This window comes from Triplophysa rosa, linkage group LG4, assembly GCF_024868665.1.
Source record: "Triplophysa rosa linkage group LG4, Trosa_1v2, whole genome shotgun sequence".
Classification (NCBI taxonomy): domain Eukaryota; kingdom Metazoa; phylum Chordata; class Actinopteri; order Cypriniformes; family Nemacheilidae; genus Triplophysa; species Triplophysa rosa.
Window position 1 is genome coordinate 7,103,292 of NC_079893.1, and position 18,351 is coordinate 7,121,642.

Here is an 18,351-nt window from a genome sequence, read left to right on the forward strand (position 1 = left end):
GGAGGGAAGAGAAAAGAGAGCAAGCGGAGCGAAGGTGAAGAGCAGCCAAAGAGTCAGAATGATAAGAAAAATGAGCAGAAAGAAAACAAGGCATTTGAAAAGGGCCGTCACACTGGGGCACGTAGCGCACAAACACATCTGCAAAGAGCTGTGCAAATAAACCAAGATATAAAACAATTACCCGCACACACACACAGAAGAGTCGGGGCACAAATAACTGACAGAAACACAAATGCGAAAAGAAATTTGTGGCACTTTAATCTTTTAATAGGTCCGCTCAGTAACACAAACACAATAGCTGAAGAAACAAACAGATACACGAACACGCTCCAAATTGCCGGCACAAACACGGCCTCTTATCATGCTAGTTTAAAAAGCTCTTAAAGCATCCTCATTTCTCTCTTCTCCTCGCAGACTCATTAGTTGGATAACAGCACAAGCGCAGTTCCCCCAGTTGGCCCTGGATCCTTGTTAGTGCCTTCAGGCCGCGTTCCCCCGTGTGCTCGCGGGGCGGTCTGCTAAGTGAAGGGAGAAAAAGCAAAAGTGGCATACAACAAATTATTTGACCCCTTGGGCCACCCTTTAGTTCAAACACAACAGTTTTTGGAGCGTCGGCACCCAACCCCCTGCCTCGCACCCTGCCCTCCGCCCCCGACCCCCCCGGCACGCTTAGCTCCCTGCCTGGGCATCAGGTCTGATCTCTCTCCTGCCTGGCTCCTGGAGCGTTATTAACTGAGAAGGCTGTGCTTGATTTTCGCCCCTGGCAAAAACCTGCTGTAACGTCTATGCGCACGCTGAGATTGGCCTACTTCTACTCCATCAAGCTCTGTAGCGCAAATGTACCCTCACGTGCACGGACCAAATAACATTTTGTGCCAACCTCACGTCACCTTGCTTTTAACGCGACCTAACGTTGGCGAGAGCAAAGGGGAGCAAAGCGGGAGACCCGGAGGGGATGAAAATTCACAGTTTAATGCTTAAAGCTCGGTGGATGTGTTTGGTTGAGTGGGTGGATGCACTTAATTGATGATTCTGATTAATTCTGTGACATGTTGCATTTGCTGCCGAAGAAAACAGGTCATACCAGCTTAAGGTGGTCAAGCTAGTCAGCATTAAATCTGTGTCCACCGGCTTAGTCAAGGTCTATGTCTTACAAAGATGGTCCAACAGGTCTTTTAGTCCAGTGGGAAGTTTTCAGGGCCAATTTGATTGTACTCAAAACATTTTCCTCACTGATTCTAGTGTCCTCATCTCGAAGGGGCGCATTGATCAGTGGCACTACGTCTTCCACCTGCATTAGCATGCTACATATACACAGCTTTTATTCTCTATATTCAAGTTTTTTTTTCTTATTTCAGAGCCTTTTGACTCAGTCCCAGAGCGATTAAAAGCCATCTTTAATTAGACCACTGCACCTATGAATATTCCTTTTTTTCTCTTTCTCTTTTTTCTTTTTCTCCTGTGTATAACACCGCAAAGATATTCACAGCACTTCATTAACCATATGGAACATGTTATTGTACATCATTAGCAAAGCGTGACGGAAAGTCTTAACTCGGGACACATAATCAGATGTGATATATTAAAATGAATTCCAATGAGCAGTTAAGCAATTTATAAGTTAAGCTGTTATAAAGATTTTTGTTTCACATCGGTGTGTGCTGGAGGTTTCATAATTCATATTATTAAAACAAAGCATAATTTTTGTGCAGTTACTGCCTGTCAATTGAGTTTGTGACAAAACATTTTGCAGAGTTTACATTTTGTTTATTACTGCATAGCATAATTCATTAAGATAGAAGTTTGATTTGTTTCATAAAATACAAATTGATTTTATAATGCCTACATTTTTTGCATTTTGTGTTGTTAACAAAATAGAAAGAAGTTCAATCTGATGATTCTTTCTTATGTTAAATAGAAGTTAAATGACAGTTTTTCCAAAAATGAAAATTCTCTCATCTGACATTGGGTTTGTGTCTATACTGTATATGTGAATGGTTACCACAATTTTTCTAAATATCTTCTTCTGTGTTCTGCAAAAGAAAGAAAGTCATACAAGTTTAAAATGACAAGATGGTGAGTAAATGATAACAGAATTGTCATTTTTGGGTGAACTATCACTTTAATTCATGTACATTAAAAAAGATCTTTTAAGTATGTTTGTTCTTGATATAATTATTGCCATATTGGATTATTGTGTGTAAAAGATCAGCAAGACACTGCTTTGCGTTCTCTTCACGCTACAGCTTTTCTCTCCGCCTCTGGATGTTAATAATTTCCTTTCATCTCATCACCGCTTTTTTTCCGCCTGCACGCTCTTCAGCCGCATTTAAAGCTCCCACCCGAGAGCACAAAGACGACATTGTGTTCCGATCATCACACAGACAAAGTTTTTCTTTCTTCCCCTAACTAAGCCCCAATGGGCCATTCCATTTTCAAAGAGCAAATTAACCACCCTGCTTGGTCATATGATATGTCCCTCTGTCTCCGATGCCGGGGCTCTTTAGAGAGCATACTTTCACTGTGGGTCATTTTGACATGAGGAATCTGTGACCGGAGAGCTGATGACACCAGCTCTCCTGCTCTCGGTTCGGATTTTTGCCGCTGTCATCCTGCGGGAGCTTTTGTCAGCGTAATAGTCGGAAATTGAAGTTATTCAGGATGGTCGAGGGGAGATGCGGGAAACGGTTATTGAGGGAAGGAAAAGATGGTTTCAGTGGCAGAACTGAATGAGCGGGACATAAAATCGCCATTTCTTTCGAAGGCAGCTTTTTGGGGGTGGGGGTTCGCCAGGGAGGTGTATTACACATGGTGGAGGAAGCTACACGGTCATTTCAATGGTGATTACTTGCTTGGTGAATGGCCCCATGGAAGTGTGAGATCTGAAAACTCGTGGCTCATGGGACGAAAGACATTTTTGAGCCAATCTTTTGAGTGGTAAATGCAAGAAATTTGTGACCTGCTCGCTATAGCTTGAGAGCATCACAAAAAAACATGACAATATCCAAACATAAGTAGTTTGTGTTATTCCATATTTTTGAAAGTTTGCTATTTTCATTAATCAATAATGAGTATTTTTTTACTTTACTTTTGATTAGAAGTGCAGTATCATTATTTTATTTTTATCTATTTTTATTATTTTTTGTCATTGCTGTTTTTGATTGGCTGTATAACACAGACTTAAAGGGAAACTGATAGGGGTGTGACGAGACACTTATCCCACGAGACGAGACACGAGACACGAGACACGAGACTGAGTTCACGAGAACGAGACGAGATTTTTAGACTTTTTTTAAAGAAATCCTCAATGATGAAATATATAAGGAAAACTAGTCTCTTATTCACCTTAAACAATACAGATATTTGTAAATTAATATAAAGATTGTTCCTGTCTGAGTTTGTCTCACCACTGACATATTTTTTGGGTGAAAAACAGCAGCACAAACATTGCTATTAGAAAAAATAAAAGTATTATAAATGTTTGAGAAATTGAGCAATGGCTATGGTCTTTATTTCTTCCCGGTTCAGATGTTCACATATTTCTAAACAGATAACCTTTCATAGAAACACTGACCTAACAGTAAAACACAAGAATATTCATTAAAAAAAGTTCAAAGAGTCCTGCACAACAGGAGCGACCCAGATATTAATAAGGGTGGCTAATTTGTTTTTAAACACTTTCATACGCATGGGGAAAATCAGTGAACGATTATGTTGTTTGGAAGCTTTTGTTATCTGTAAATTAAATGTACTTTAATGATTATGTTCACAGAAAAAAATAAGCTCAAAAATTAAGTTGTTTAATGTGTCCATTAAAACAATGAAGCGCCTTACATATCAGCCTGATCTCCCGAATCACATTTAGAGATTGCAACGTGTGTGAACTGTGTGTATTATAATAATGAAAACCTCATGGAACTCAAAGGATTTACTCTTTAAAACACACAGTGACACAAACACACAATTGCACACACGGTTTTTTAATTACTCTTAGTCACTGAAATTGGGATCACTGTCTAAACTAATCTTCATGCATGTCTGGTTCAGGATGTAATATCTGTAATAGAGCACTATAAATACTGCTACACCGTCTCCCGCTGCTGAAATGCTTATAATTCAAATGAGACTGCTGGAGTTGTTATATTTAATTTAATCTACCAGCCTAAAAAAATTATCTGCAATCAGAAGCAGATTGTGGTGATTAAAATGAAATATGCTTTAAAATGGACATTAATTTTAAACGTGACAGCGTGTTGTGCCAGAGATTTGCAGTCAATCCAAAGTCTTACGGATTCGTTATTAATAAAAATAAAATAACACAACGTTTTATTACCGTCCCATCAAAGGTAAAAGTGACTTATAAAATATAAGAATGACATTTTTATGTATTTATCAAAGTGCTAGGTTAAAATCGCCCTGTTATCACAGGAGGATCAAGGTTAATGCTATCTGGTACAGCTTGATCAAGCTGACAGCAAGAAAAGAAAAATGTTATTACAGAACGGTGAAAGTTATAAAAGTTCATCACTTTACGGGAGATTAAATCAGCACACAGTTTTAGCAGAACATTCTCCTAAAAAAGTTACATTCATTTAGAGTTGAATAAAAAGGAAGGACGAGATGAACTAAACTGTCTAATACTTCCTTTATCACTTTTATAAGTATGTAACTTGTCTAAATATCCAATTAAATGATCGGCAACGCATTGTTTACGTAGTTGAAAAATGTCACAAGGAGCCAAGTCAAGCCAAGTGATAGTTTACCCAAAAATGAAAATTCTGTCATCATCACTCACCCTCTTGTCATTTCAAACCTGTATGACTTTCTTTCTTCCGCAGAAAACAAAAGAAGATATTTTGAAGAATGTTGTTATCTGGCACCCATTCACTTGCATTGGTTTTGTGTCCATACAATAGAAGTGAATGGGTGCCGGCACTGTTCGGTTACCAACTTTCTTTTGTGTTCTGCAGAAGAAAGAAGGTCATAAAGGTTTGAAATGACAAGAGGGTGAGTAAATGATGACATAATTTTCATTTTTGGGTGAACTATCCCTTTAAAAAGGAAAAAAACATGGAAAGTTTGAAAAATGATCGGCTCTTAAGTGGCTCTAGAAAGGCCTGACTTCTTTTTGTATAAATGCATCACTTGTTCTTGCAATTTGTTATTCAAACACTAAGCAACTGTACTGCAGTATGTTTGGATACAGTGTCTGAAGGTCTTTTCTTTTTTACTATGGACCAACAAACCACCAATTTCTATGTGAAAGAAATAAAAGAGTAAAAAACAGTGCACTCTCTGTCTCGAGCGAGGCATATGGTCGACGGTGGAGTATCATATGACAAAGAGCCCAAGCGCACTCACATCTCATGACCGCTTTGCCTTCTTTCTGGCTGAACTAGTGAACAGGGCTGCTTTTCACTCTTTTGTGACTAATTTGGCATGTACCTATGCAGACATCACACTAGGTCTCTAGGGACCAAAGAGAAATTAGATTATTTCTGCACCCAACTGATGTCCCCATATGCATGGAGAAAGCTTTTTGTAAGAAAGGATGCCCATAACTCATAAAACTTGATATTGATCATCAATTAGTCTATTAAAGGTCTCATCCACGGAGATCTATATATCATAGTGCATTTACTTTTCAAAATGTAACAAACAACTACGTCTTGTGCATATTTAAATATGTTTTTTTTTTGGTTGCCGCAAATTTCGAGAAAGGAAGGTATAAATGAAAAAGCAAGCCAAACTATTGCTTTCAGAGGATTTAAAATAAAGACAAAGGAACAGATGCTAATTCAAGAGGATGTAAGTCCACTTTAACTCAACTTATCGCAATTTCGCTCATATTTAAATAGGCATGATTCGAAAAGCTCATTGACGGTTTCCATTTAACTTTCATACAGTTTTGCTTTACCAAGCGAGATGAAACACTAAAAAAAGAGTTCATTTATCACTGCGTCTATTCAAATTGAGAGGCTGATTTCTGGAGGTGCGTAACAATTTGTTTAGCATCACAAAAGCAGAGGTAACGCAATAGATCAGTATGCCACATCAACTTCTGTGTGAACAACAGATTCTACTTTGTAGGGTGTGCAGTATTTCAAAAGAAAAAGTAAGGGGGGAAAGTTTTGAAATAGTTTTCTAAGAGAAAAACACATATTCGGTTGTTACTATATTAGTGAGGTCACTTTCAAACTGATATCGAAAAAGTAAATGTACATTTTAAGGCTAATTCACAATGCAGTTTGTTGGTGTTGGCGTTTGTTGGATCGGTGTAAAATAGCCTTTACTTTAGTATGAATTTGTACGGTATGAATAATGCAGAAGTCTGAAAATGAACCAATTAAGCCCCACCCCTAAACCTTGTATCACTGAGGTCTAAGCAGATTGTATGAAAACATGAATGACACTACGATTTCATGCGAATAAGCCACCTTGTAAAATGTTTACGAATTGCAATGATTGTGTTGTCTGTTGATCGGTCTGGCTAGTGGCTAATAAAATAACTATTTAGATCTAATTTAATTAACATTCATATGAATTAATATTAATATTTTATTATGTTATACTATTAAATAAACAATTTGTTGAATTTTATTGTATATTAATTTACTTAATAAACAATTTGTTGAATGGGTCAAGTAACTTAGTCGCATTCAAGTTTACCAACGGTTACATAAACTTGTACATAAACACACACACACGCGCGCACACACGCACACACGCACGCACGCACGCACACACACAGGGAATCTAAGATGCCCTGCTATAATCAAACAAATCGGCATAATTTATAAAACAAGTTTGCTATTTAATTTGTTGCATTTCCATTTAAACATAAAACACATCTTAACTTGCAAAGCGTATCTAATTCACAATTTTAATTAGAACTGTCATTCGATTAAAATGTTTTAATCACAATAATTACATGATATGCTGATTTATTAACTGCATTCATCAACATCAAACACTGAATACAGTGTACTGTATTCACTAAACAGACAAAAGACGACTTTAGAAGTCAGTGCTTTCTTCATAATTGAACATAAAGCAGAAGCCTATCACTGGCCTGTTCCACAGCAATCCATATATAACCAATTATGTAATCAATTATGTTATTTTTCATATACTACCAAATTACCACCCTAATTTCATCATAATACATGAATACGTCCATCTAAAATCCATGCTAACAGAATGAGCAGGTCATATCCAAGCAGGGAACATAAACCTCTCTGATTCTGCTGTTGCCTGCAGCAGGGTCGGGGCTCTCATCATAACATACAGAGCTGACAGGAGGTGTTCTGGATTAAACCTGTTTAAACAGGAGACCGTGGAGCGCAACCGTGTCTCCACTCACGGGCCGCTTAGGTTCACGCTGTCTGGATTAGCCCCCCGAACAGAGACCACTCACACACGTCAACACACACAGCTTACCGAGCAATAAGGCCCCTTTCACCTGTCACCCTTTAACCCGCATGCCGGAGAAAAAGAGACAGACAGGTAGACAGGCGGAGGCGTTGCGTACGAGCTCGGCTTCGTCAGGAATGGGAGGGAAACTCGACGGAACACAACGCGGTATGAAAAATGCGATGTGACATGCGAGCGCATCATCCTTATGTGAGTGACAAGATACATATTCCTCACGAAACAAGTGCTTAACACACGACTGACAGAAACTCAAAAATCATCTGCCGTTTCGCTGCTATCGCGATGCGCCGCTAATGCGGTTTAGCTTGTGGTTTACAAAGCATAACACAGATTAGGATGACTGTAATTCTCTAAAACAGGTGTTTACTTTTTTCTCGTGTCTGAAACGTGTTATAGCAAACATTTTAACGAGAAAAGCCTATTCTTGATTTAGTTTGCAGGGTGAAATACAATATTTGGTAGTAACAGGTAGGGATGTAACCATTCACCGTGAGCCGGTTGAATGAAATTGTAATGAGTGACGATTCAATTCGGTTGAGGCTTGAACTGAATCGCAATACATTTTTTGAACAGCAGGGGCCGCTATTTTCACTGCAAACCTAAACGTGGATGCTGATATTTCTTTAATGCAAAAAAATCCAAGAAAAGCTCAGACAGTATTAGTTTGTTTATATTAAAGAGACTTTTTCTATTATTAATTTGTTATAAAATCGCAGTTTAGTTTTGTTATTTGAAATAAAACATTATTTTATTATGCAAAGAAACGTGAAGCATTTAAGAAATAATGCAAGGGAAGTTGTTCATTTCTAATCTGTTTCAACTCATTTTTAAAAATAAATCGTGAATAAATCGCATCGTGAGATCAGAATCGTGAATCGCATCGCATCGTGAGCTGAGTGAATCGTTACATCCCTAGTAACAGGGTTTGAGAATGAAAATGGGGCTGCACGTGACAAAAGTAAAGTTTTGTAGTTTTGTACCACAAATGCTCGATTGAGAGTAACCCAGAACACTTTAAAGCTGCGCGGTAGGCTACCTAATGTTCGACCAACGGTTTTGAAACATAAAATGACAGGTTACTCTACTTCATGATTAACTTGGGTTCAAGTCAAATGACCCCATACTGACATTTCCTGTGAAATTGTAACCAATAGCAAAACTTTCATTATTAAAATAAATTAACAATGATAATCATTATTATAAGCTTATCATTGCGAATCGTGGTATACTCAACTCAACTCAACTTTATTTATATAGCGCTTTTACAATTTTCATTGTTACAAAGCAGCTGCACATGAGACACATTGACTACAAGCAAAACAATCAAAGTTGTACCTGCAAAAACAAGAAATATAGGACCAAAGTACTCCAATTGTAGTCATTAAATGAATAATTATTTCAATAAATCAATAATTAAATATACCAATTTATTTGGCAATCATTTAATGATTTATATTTCAATTAATAAACCAATTATCAATGTATCCAATCCATTTATTTTGTCATATTTGAGGAAACACAACACAAATGTACTCTTTTAAAACTCTTTTTTTTTACTCTTTTACTTTTTTAAGCTGTAGGGTTATATTCTTCTCCCAGCCCTTTCACTCACACTAGCAGACAGTGACAAGTGAACCAGACGCTCCTTTTTTGGTTTTCTGAGCGGGGAAACTGTAAATGGACACAATGAAGACTGACAGCAAAGAGGGATTTCTGGACAGACAACTGCGTGCAGACATATGCGTGTGTGTGCGTTCATGTGTGCATAACTGCTTTGCCCGTCACTCAGAATGTGTGGTGACATCACAGATGGCCATGCAGTTCCCCTGTCAGCTGTCCAAAATGAGAAGCCAGGATGTGATTGATGGACCATGATGCTTCTCCAGTATGCTACGCTGACCTGAAGTCAGTTCCTCTGAGATTGGCCAGAAAGGAGATTCTGTGTTGGCACTGAGGAACAATGGAACCTCAAAGTCCTGTGAGCTCGCTCAGTTTGGTTCAAACGAATCAAGTATCACAGATTTGTACAGGAACAAGGTGGTTTATCTGCTCTGAACTGCCGTACACGTAACATGTCATCGAGAGGCCTTGAGCTAAAAGATTAAGTCCTGTTGAAATCATAATATCTGAAAACAAGATCGATTTCATTCACAAAATCAAAGCAAGCAGTCTGGGCCCAAAACAGTCTGGCGCAGAAGCTTGTAGGAAAAACTATCACAAATGAGATCTCTTTTATGTCAACATGAAACGGCCTTCACAACCCAGTACAACTCCGTAATGTGACGCACATCTGAGTGAATTAAAAAAAAAAAAAAAAATTTAATTAAAAATTGATTGGATTGTGGAAACGTTTGACTTAGTCATTTAATGTTGATCAGAAGACTTTAAAAAAGGCTTGATGATATCAGAACACGACATTGGAAACATCCTTGAAATTATTACATTTTGATGAAGATTATAAAGACAAAACAATATTTTTAGCTTTAGAATAATGTGCAATGACGAATCATTCAAAGTAACACCTGGAACATGCAAATAAAACAAGTTCATTTTGATATTTTAGCGTTTACATTTTTTCCTAAAACAAAAAGCTATAAAACAATTAAGAGATCAGACATCCAAATCTGCCATCACACATCAGAGATTTTAATATGAACTTTTTCATCAAAATCTTCCAAATCCAAATTCTCTGAGCATTTTTCAACCGTTATTTACAAGTTTACTATGTCAACAGTTGTCTTACTTTTCTATTTTAATTTCTCCTAGGAAAAAACAGACAGATGTGTTTTTGAGGAAAAATATGTTTCCTGTGAATGTGGCCTAGTGCTTAGTGCACACGCTCGAGACAAACGCAGTTTCAATTCCAAACATTCAGCCACGGTTGTGTTCTTATCTTATTCTAGGGTGACCATATGAGCCATTTCTCCCGGACACGCGCGTCCTTGCCAGGATTCGGATGCGTCTTCCGGGAGTCGCATTTGTTGACCGCACACGTCATCGAGGTTTATTATTTCAGGTTTTATTTTATAAAGGCAGCCGTTATATTTCAAGGTAAGAATGACTACATTGAACTACAATGATTATTTGTCTTAAGCGATGTTAAATGTTAATTTTATGATTCTTTTTTACTGAAATGTGAGAACCTCGATGACGTATGCGGTCGACAAATGCGACTGGAGAAATGGCTCATATGGTCACCCTACTTATTCCCTCAACTCTCCGTGGCCCTCTCTCTCTCTCTCTCTCTCTCTCTCTCTCTACCAAATCTGTCAATGCGTGGCAAAAGCCCCTTCAAAAAACCCCACAAAAACTGAAAAACACATTTTTTTCATCAACCAAATTGACCAGCACGGCAGGTCCACATCACATGTCTGCTCTCTCATCTCAGGTTGTCATCTGTAATATCCACGCTGGCCGACGCTGATATCCCCCCATCAGTCCGGCACAAATGCATCACACACGCTCGGCACAGCCCGGCCGCAGACAGCATGCGGCGAGGAGAAATATGTTCGCGTTTTTTCTCTGCTGTCCTCAGCAGCTACCTTATCAGATCAAACAGCGGAGAAACACAGCAATGACTCAGTGGCCGCTGTGTGCGCGCTATATCTGCTTTCTCGGGGACCCGGACACCATATTGCCAGAGTCAGATATGGTAGTGCATGCACATTTAACCGGGCGCGCTCAAATGCCTACAAACACACAAAACACACACACCTGCGGAGGCAGATATGCCAATACAGCATGGATCACAGGGCTTCATCCCGCATTGTCCACCAGCAGCTCGGCGTCAGATATCATATTACTCACTGACTCCAGAGACACGAAGCAGGTCATTGGATCAGAACCTGATCGATATGAGGAAAGGAGATACAGGAGCTTATATTAAAGTGGACAGAATTAAATTAAATTGGAAAATACAACTGAAAGGTACATAAAACCTCCATTTTCTCTCGGTGACCTGTTTGTACCCGTTTCTCTCTCTCGCACGCTAGACGTGGCAGTTGTTACAGGTCAGTCAGACAACAGTGCTCACCCACGAGAACTAAATGACATAAATGCTAAGTTGCTGTTACTTATAGTTTAGATTAGTTTAGTTTATTAATTTATAAAGCACATTTCAAACAACGGAAGTTGTAGCCAAAGTGCTGTACAGATATATTAAAATACTATTTAAAAGAAAATTAAATGCAAAAGCAAAATTAGCACACTGGATCAAAACCATAGAGACATATGTAAAGATATAAACACCTTCAATTAAAACACTCAGAATACAGATATGTTTTTAGGGAAGATTTGAAAATGGAGACAGAAGGGGAAGATCTAATATTGAGAGGAAGACTGTTCCAAAGTCTGGGAGCAGCCACCGAGAAAGCCCAATCACCTTTCGTAGGTCATATATTAAATAGGTCATATATTAAAACATGCACATAAATATTGCATCCAGTATTTTTGCCTTTTCATGAAATTTAATTAAATGGATATTGTCTTTTTAGTTGTATTTTATATTTCTTAATGTGTTCATTAAACAATGAAATTTCTGGTAAATGACTCACCCCCAGTTCCCCAGTCAATCCAAGATGTGGGTGGCATTGTTTTTTCAAGAACGCAACACACGTTTTTTTCAACACAGAAGTCATTTCTGCCCCTTGTGACGTTAAATTAGCGTCTTATAAAGCCATTCAACTGATCTGTGCAAGAAACTGAACGCTATTATCGCATCTTCGGGTGAATCCAATCGCATTCATGTGCCCCACACACTAAGGGCAGATCCTTTGTAGCGCGAGTTCTGGAAGGAGATGGACTGTTTCCAATAAATATAGCTGTATTTTCATACACAATAAATGCAGTAATAATAACAACACCGTTTTCCCCTTATCTGAGACAACCGTTCATGTGGTGTAACCTTCCTGCACTTACTTTCAAGGGCACAAGACGCGTTTTGGGACGCGATCTATTGACTGAGGCTGTGGATTGCTTGTTATAACGTTGTAAATAACATTAAGTCCTTGGACAGACCGATCAAATCACTTCATAAGACGTCAGTATATCATTATGAGCCGTGGGAATTACTTTTATATTGAATGTAGCAGCGTTTTGGACTGTCAAAGATGTGGCGTCTTATTTGAAATGTTAAGGCAGGTCAACATGATTGGCGGGCCGCCAGTTGACTAGCCCTAGACCTTTATGTAGCCTATCTATAATTAGTGACCACATCGAACAAACACATTTCAATTGAAATAATATCTGGTTGCAACATTACTGTACTAGTTTATAAGAAAGTAAAAATAGGAAACAAGAAAATGGATTCTGACAGTAAGCCTTGCATGGCCATTTGCATGTTGCTGAATGCACAACCACAACAACAACAAAACATCGTCCCATGGTTTCCTCCTCTCTAAACTTGCGTCTGCACAAAGGGATTTGTTGATTCCCGTAGCTGGAGCTTATACAAACCCCAGACCTCCCGATATTTAAATTGATTGGTTGGATATTGATTAAGCTGGCTGCTTCAAGTGATATATGCGCACGTCTGCTCGCCAACCTCTCCTGGGGACGCCATCGGACAGTGCAACAATACAAAACAAACAACGCGACCTGCCACAGAGAACAACATTCCACCAAAAACTCTGACTGAAGGAGAAGTTCTGCACCTGCTGTTCTTCAGTCAGGGAAATCCAATTATGGGCCAACAAGTAAACGTTTTAGCACTTAAGAGTGGATTGATAAGAGGCAGGAGTGATAGAGCGAGAGCGCGAGAAGGTTCATTTGCACAATAATACAGTTAGCGAGGTGATTTTAAAAGAAGAAAAGCCCATTAACATTTAAATGACTGCAATGAGTTTCCAAATTAAGCATTTTTTTGCAATCCTTCAGCTGTATCGGATCGGGCGTGGGATAAAAGGCCTGACTGTGCACTGCTGGTCTGGTTTGGCCCGCTTTAGCCTGGCTTAGTCCTGTGTGGGCTTTAAGACATCCCACTCAAAGTGGTCCAGTTACTGTAAATCCATCCACAAATATAAACTGCAGATAGAAACAGGCCGAAACAGTGTTTGTTCTGGTCAGAACTGCTGTTGGTGTCAATGTTTGGCCACGATAGATAGAAACCTAACAGGAGGTTTCAACCTCTCCGTGGCCATCCCAAATGAGTACACTGCAAACAAATATGTTCTTAGGCTTATTTTGTCTTGTTTTTCCAAGTAAAAAACTGCCTTAAAACAAGATATGCTAGAAGTGTATAATATATTTGCCAACAGGATCAGAAACGTGTACTTGTTTCAAAAGGATAATGGTTTATTTTTATCCTTTATCCAATTTTATCCCTTAGTAAACCCTAGATTTTGTTAGCTTTTCTTCTTTCAAGAACTCTACATATATTTACTGGAAAGCAAAGCAAGATTTCTTTTTACAAAATTACACACTGGTCCTTTAATATAATGGCTCAGTATCACAGTTTATTGTTGCCTAGTAAGCAGCTAAAGTCTGAAGTGTTGTTTTTATTTACAAACAATAAGTTCAGAGAACAATGAATGTAAGAAAAACACCTCTACATTACTTGAAAATCCTCCATGACATTAAACAGAAGATATCTGTATAATCTCACACAATAACCAGCCAGTTATTTAACACATATTCCAGCATATGACGATGTCGTCCCACAATTTTGCTCAAAATATCTTCCATTTCTAAACCAAGCAAAGACACACTGCACATATTTAATACACGGTTTAACCTATGTGGACCGGATGGACGGTCATGTGAACATAGGGTGTGAAATGGAAGGGTACAGGATGTGCTAGTGGAAAACACTGCAGGAGAAAAGGTGAATCAGTATGATTCAACAATATGCTGCCTATAAAACAGGCCAAAAGACACTCAATCCAGCCCACTCGCTCTCTCTCTCTCTCTCTCTCTCTCTCTCTCTCTCTCTCTCTCTCTGTATGTATACAAAATGGGGTGATATAAACAGACTTGGGTGCATAAGGGCATTGGCTGGGTAGGCTGTATGAATGAGTTTGTGCACTGGAGGGAGTATTCGATTTGTTAGGTAACACAGGAGTATAGACTAACATGTGTATGTGATGGGGTAAAATGAGTTTATGATGTAACAGATACAAAGGCAGGTATTTGTCCATTGAGAATGAGGCGCTGAAAGTGTGTGTTTGTGTGCTTGTGTAGTCATTGTGGTGTGTGTGTGTTTGTGTGATTTTGAGTGTGGTTGGTTTAAGTAGACATTGTCTGAAAAGCAACAGCAGGTAAGGGCAGATGGCAACAGACACTTGGTGGCACTGGAGTGATACAGGATGGCACAAACACACACATAAACATAAGCGCATGCGCGTGCGCGCACACACACACACACACACACACACACACACGTCTGGTTTATTATCTCCGTGGGGACAGTCCATAGGCGTAATGAGTTGTATACTGTACAAACTGTATATTCTATCCCATATCCCTAACCCTACCCCCAAACCTAAAGATCATAGAAAACTTTTTAAATTTTTAGATTTAAAAAAAATATTGTTCTGTACAATTTATAAGCTTTTTTGCCCATGGGGACCTCAATTTTGGTTCCCACGGTGACACGAGTCCCCATTGAGTTGGTGTGCATTCAGGTTTATGTCCCCACCGGGATATAAAAACATGAACACACACACACGCTCTGCACCTACACACAGTCTTTCATGAAATTCTAAATTCACATTCCATTTTGTAATAGTACAGTGTGCAATTGAAGATGGGCAAATGAACGATTTCATCTGAATGAATCGAAATCTGATTTATAGAATTCAGTAAAATGAGATCATATACAGTATATATAACTGTCAGAAATCGATCACCGCATCAGTATGGAGTGTGCATATGCGAAGCTGGAGCTGACCATAATAATGAAATGGTTCAATGAAATAAATATGATAATGATCTGGTTGGATCTAACTGCGAGTTAAAACGTGAAATCTTAATTTAATCTTAATTTAAATTCAATTCATAACCATATTTATTAAATTGAACATTAAAACATGACTACTGCTAGAAACACATCACCCCACACTGTACATACGGTATAGAACAAAGTGCAGATGGTTAAATCATAATCTATCAAAATCTAATTTAAAGGTCCAGTGCATGAAATTTAGCGGCATCTAGCGATGAGGTTGCAATTGCAACCAACGACTCACTCCACCCCTACCTTTTGAAGCACTACGGTGGCTGACACAGCACTAAGATGTCGTCACATTTTCGCTTCTTTGCCTAAGGAGATAATGCATTTATGAAATGTCTGCTACTGTAGAAACAACATGGCGGATTCCATGCAAGGGGACCCGCGGTGTGTGTAGATAGAAATAGCTCATAAGGTAATAAAACCATGACGCTTCATTATGTAAGGTCTTTAGACATCTCTGAAGACAGATATATTATATAATATACAGTATATATATATATTAGGGCTGTCAAATGATTAATCGCTATTAATCGCATGCAGAATAAAAGTTTGTGTTTACATAATATATGTCTGTGTACTGTGCATATTAACATTGTGTTTATAATCACATACACATACATTCATATATTTAAGAAAAATGTAAAATATAAAAATGAATAAACGTTTATATGTAATTTAAGTCATTGGTAAATATAAATAATACATCTCAAAATTTTATTAAATATATATACATTAAAGTATATGTTTTTGTATTTATAAATACAAATTAATATGCACAATACACGGACACACATTATGTAAACACAAACTTTTATTCTGGATGCGATTAATCGTTTGATACAGTATATATATATATATATATATATACTGTATATTACATTGCAGTTCTGTCAATAAACCCTCCAAAAAATTACACAAAGCACCTTTCAAGACGTTAAAATCTCCAGTCCTCTCTTCTAAAAATAGAGCACTCTATAATTACGAAGCACATAGATGTGGAATTGAACGATCTAGCTGAATGTGAATCAGAATCTGAACCTTAATCTCAGTCAAATCTGAAAACATTTCTTCAGCTTCTCTTACATTTAAGCACTATACAGTACGAGAATAAGAATCAAGATCATTTAACAGCTATAAATAGCTCCCTCCTTCCCTGTCACTTCCAAACTGGGGCAAATTGACATTCTTAGTTATATTCAGACGTTTTATCACTGAGATAGAGGATATTTCGCACGGAGCCCATTTCATGGAACACAGCATATTTCTCAGATTGCAAGCTCTATCGAGTGACCTGCACTTCACAGTGAATTCAACACCAAACCTATTAGGTCAGGCATTTTGGTAGGATAGGTACATTATTGCTTTTCTCAAAGCCTCAAGGCTGTATCACTTAGAATGATTCATTGCTCTCTCCCCCTCTCTCGCCTCAACCATAAGCACTCTCCAGGAAAAAAATGCTCACACAGGTAACACCTCAGGATTTCTACGTGACGTTTTGCACAGTTATTCCATCTAACCGTCCTGACTGCGGCGAACAGATTGTTTCTCTCGCAATATCGGAATAGCTATTGAAAATAAACTTGCATATTCCGTGTTATGATTGGGAGAAATTGAGGCGGGTTGTTAAAGAGTTAATAGAGGAAAAAGAAAGAAAATGATCATCTTCAGGTTTCAGACAAGGAATGCGAGAGGACAGAAGAGACAGACGGACTCGCTCATGAATAGTTGATAAACAAAAATCAAACCATCTGTCAATCAAACTGCTCCGTGGCCTGAGGTTCTCTGCCTTCTCTTACTTTCGTCTCGTGCACATATATACCTACAAAGACAAGGACTCAGCAAATCCTTTTTTGTATTTCCTGAAAAAGACATCTAGCAAAATAAACGAACAAAAACCGCATCAAAACACAAAGTTCATCCTTTAAAAAAATAGAAAACGAAAACAAGTCCTGTCAAATTCAACAAAAACTTGTCCAATTATATTATCTAAAATATGTTATTTCCGAGTTAAAAACGTATATTTAATCAGAAGATTGTGTTTGCTGCTGATATTGAAAATTCAGCCTATCGATAAAAAAAAAAACTAAATTATATATACAGTATAATATAGTGGAGCATCTTGGGACATCAAAAAAGGTGCAAAGATGCAGATTTTGTTGCTTGATAGGCTTTTGAAATTCCACATGGCTCCTGGATGAAGTGGCTCAATGGGGCATCTTTACTTCTCCATCACTCTCACTCGTTTCACCCTCAACTCCTGAACCTCAGATGATGAGAATTACCCTCGTCAAAGACACGTAATTGACAGACGCTCCCTAAAGACGACAGCCGCGTGAGCTTCAACGAGCACGCTATTCACGCAAACGTGCACTTTTCATGTGAAACCTCCCGCTGCATTCAAGTGGCTCCCGCTAATCGAGAACGGCAAGCAAAGCCTCCTGATTGACTCATTCAAAGGAGGGAGAGAAAGAGCGAGAAATAGAGACCGAGAGAGATGGGCAGGCTATTTGTTTCAGTTTAGTGTTGTGATTGAAAGCACTCGAGGCACCATTGATGGAGGAAAACTTCATTTGGTCTCACTGAGCGCTGACTGCACATCAGTCTGCAGAAAAATGGCTCGGTCTGTTCTCCGGGAGGACAGATTTTAAAACCTGCTTCACTGCTGAGATTTTTTTGTACGCTTTAAATATCAAGACACTTCCAGGCAGGGCAGTGCTTTAAACAGGCACATTCATTTAACTGAAGGGCTTCATTCGGCTCGGAGTGGTACACACTGTTATTAGAGAAATTACAGGTCGGTTCTGCTGATTATTGTTTCCGGTAAAAAGGACGAACAATAAAAAACAAGAGTCAGTATAAAACCTGACGATTTGGCCTGACAATTTTTTCCAGAAGTCTGCGATCTTCTGGAGCCTAGATATTGCTTAGGGGCCTCGGGGGTCTCCAGAGCACCACATGGGGCCTCTGTA

At 38.5% G+C, this 18,351-nt stretch overlaps 1 long non-coding RNA gene across 1 annotated transcript in view; it reads right to left on the minus strand.

Moving 5' to 3' along the window:
* Positions 1 to 260: 260 nt before the first annotated feature.
* Positions 261 to 18,351, minus strand: part of LOC130552782 (uncharacterized) — a 41,760-nt gene continuing 23,669 nt past the window's right edge. Inside the window, exon 3 of the long non-coding RNA XR_008962788.1 lies at positions 261 to 518. This is a non-coding gene — a long non-coding RNA (uncharacterized LOC130552782). The remainder of the gene's footprint in view (positions 519 to 18,351) is intronic.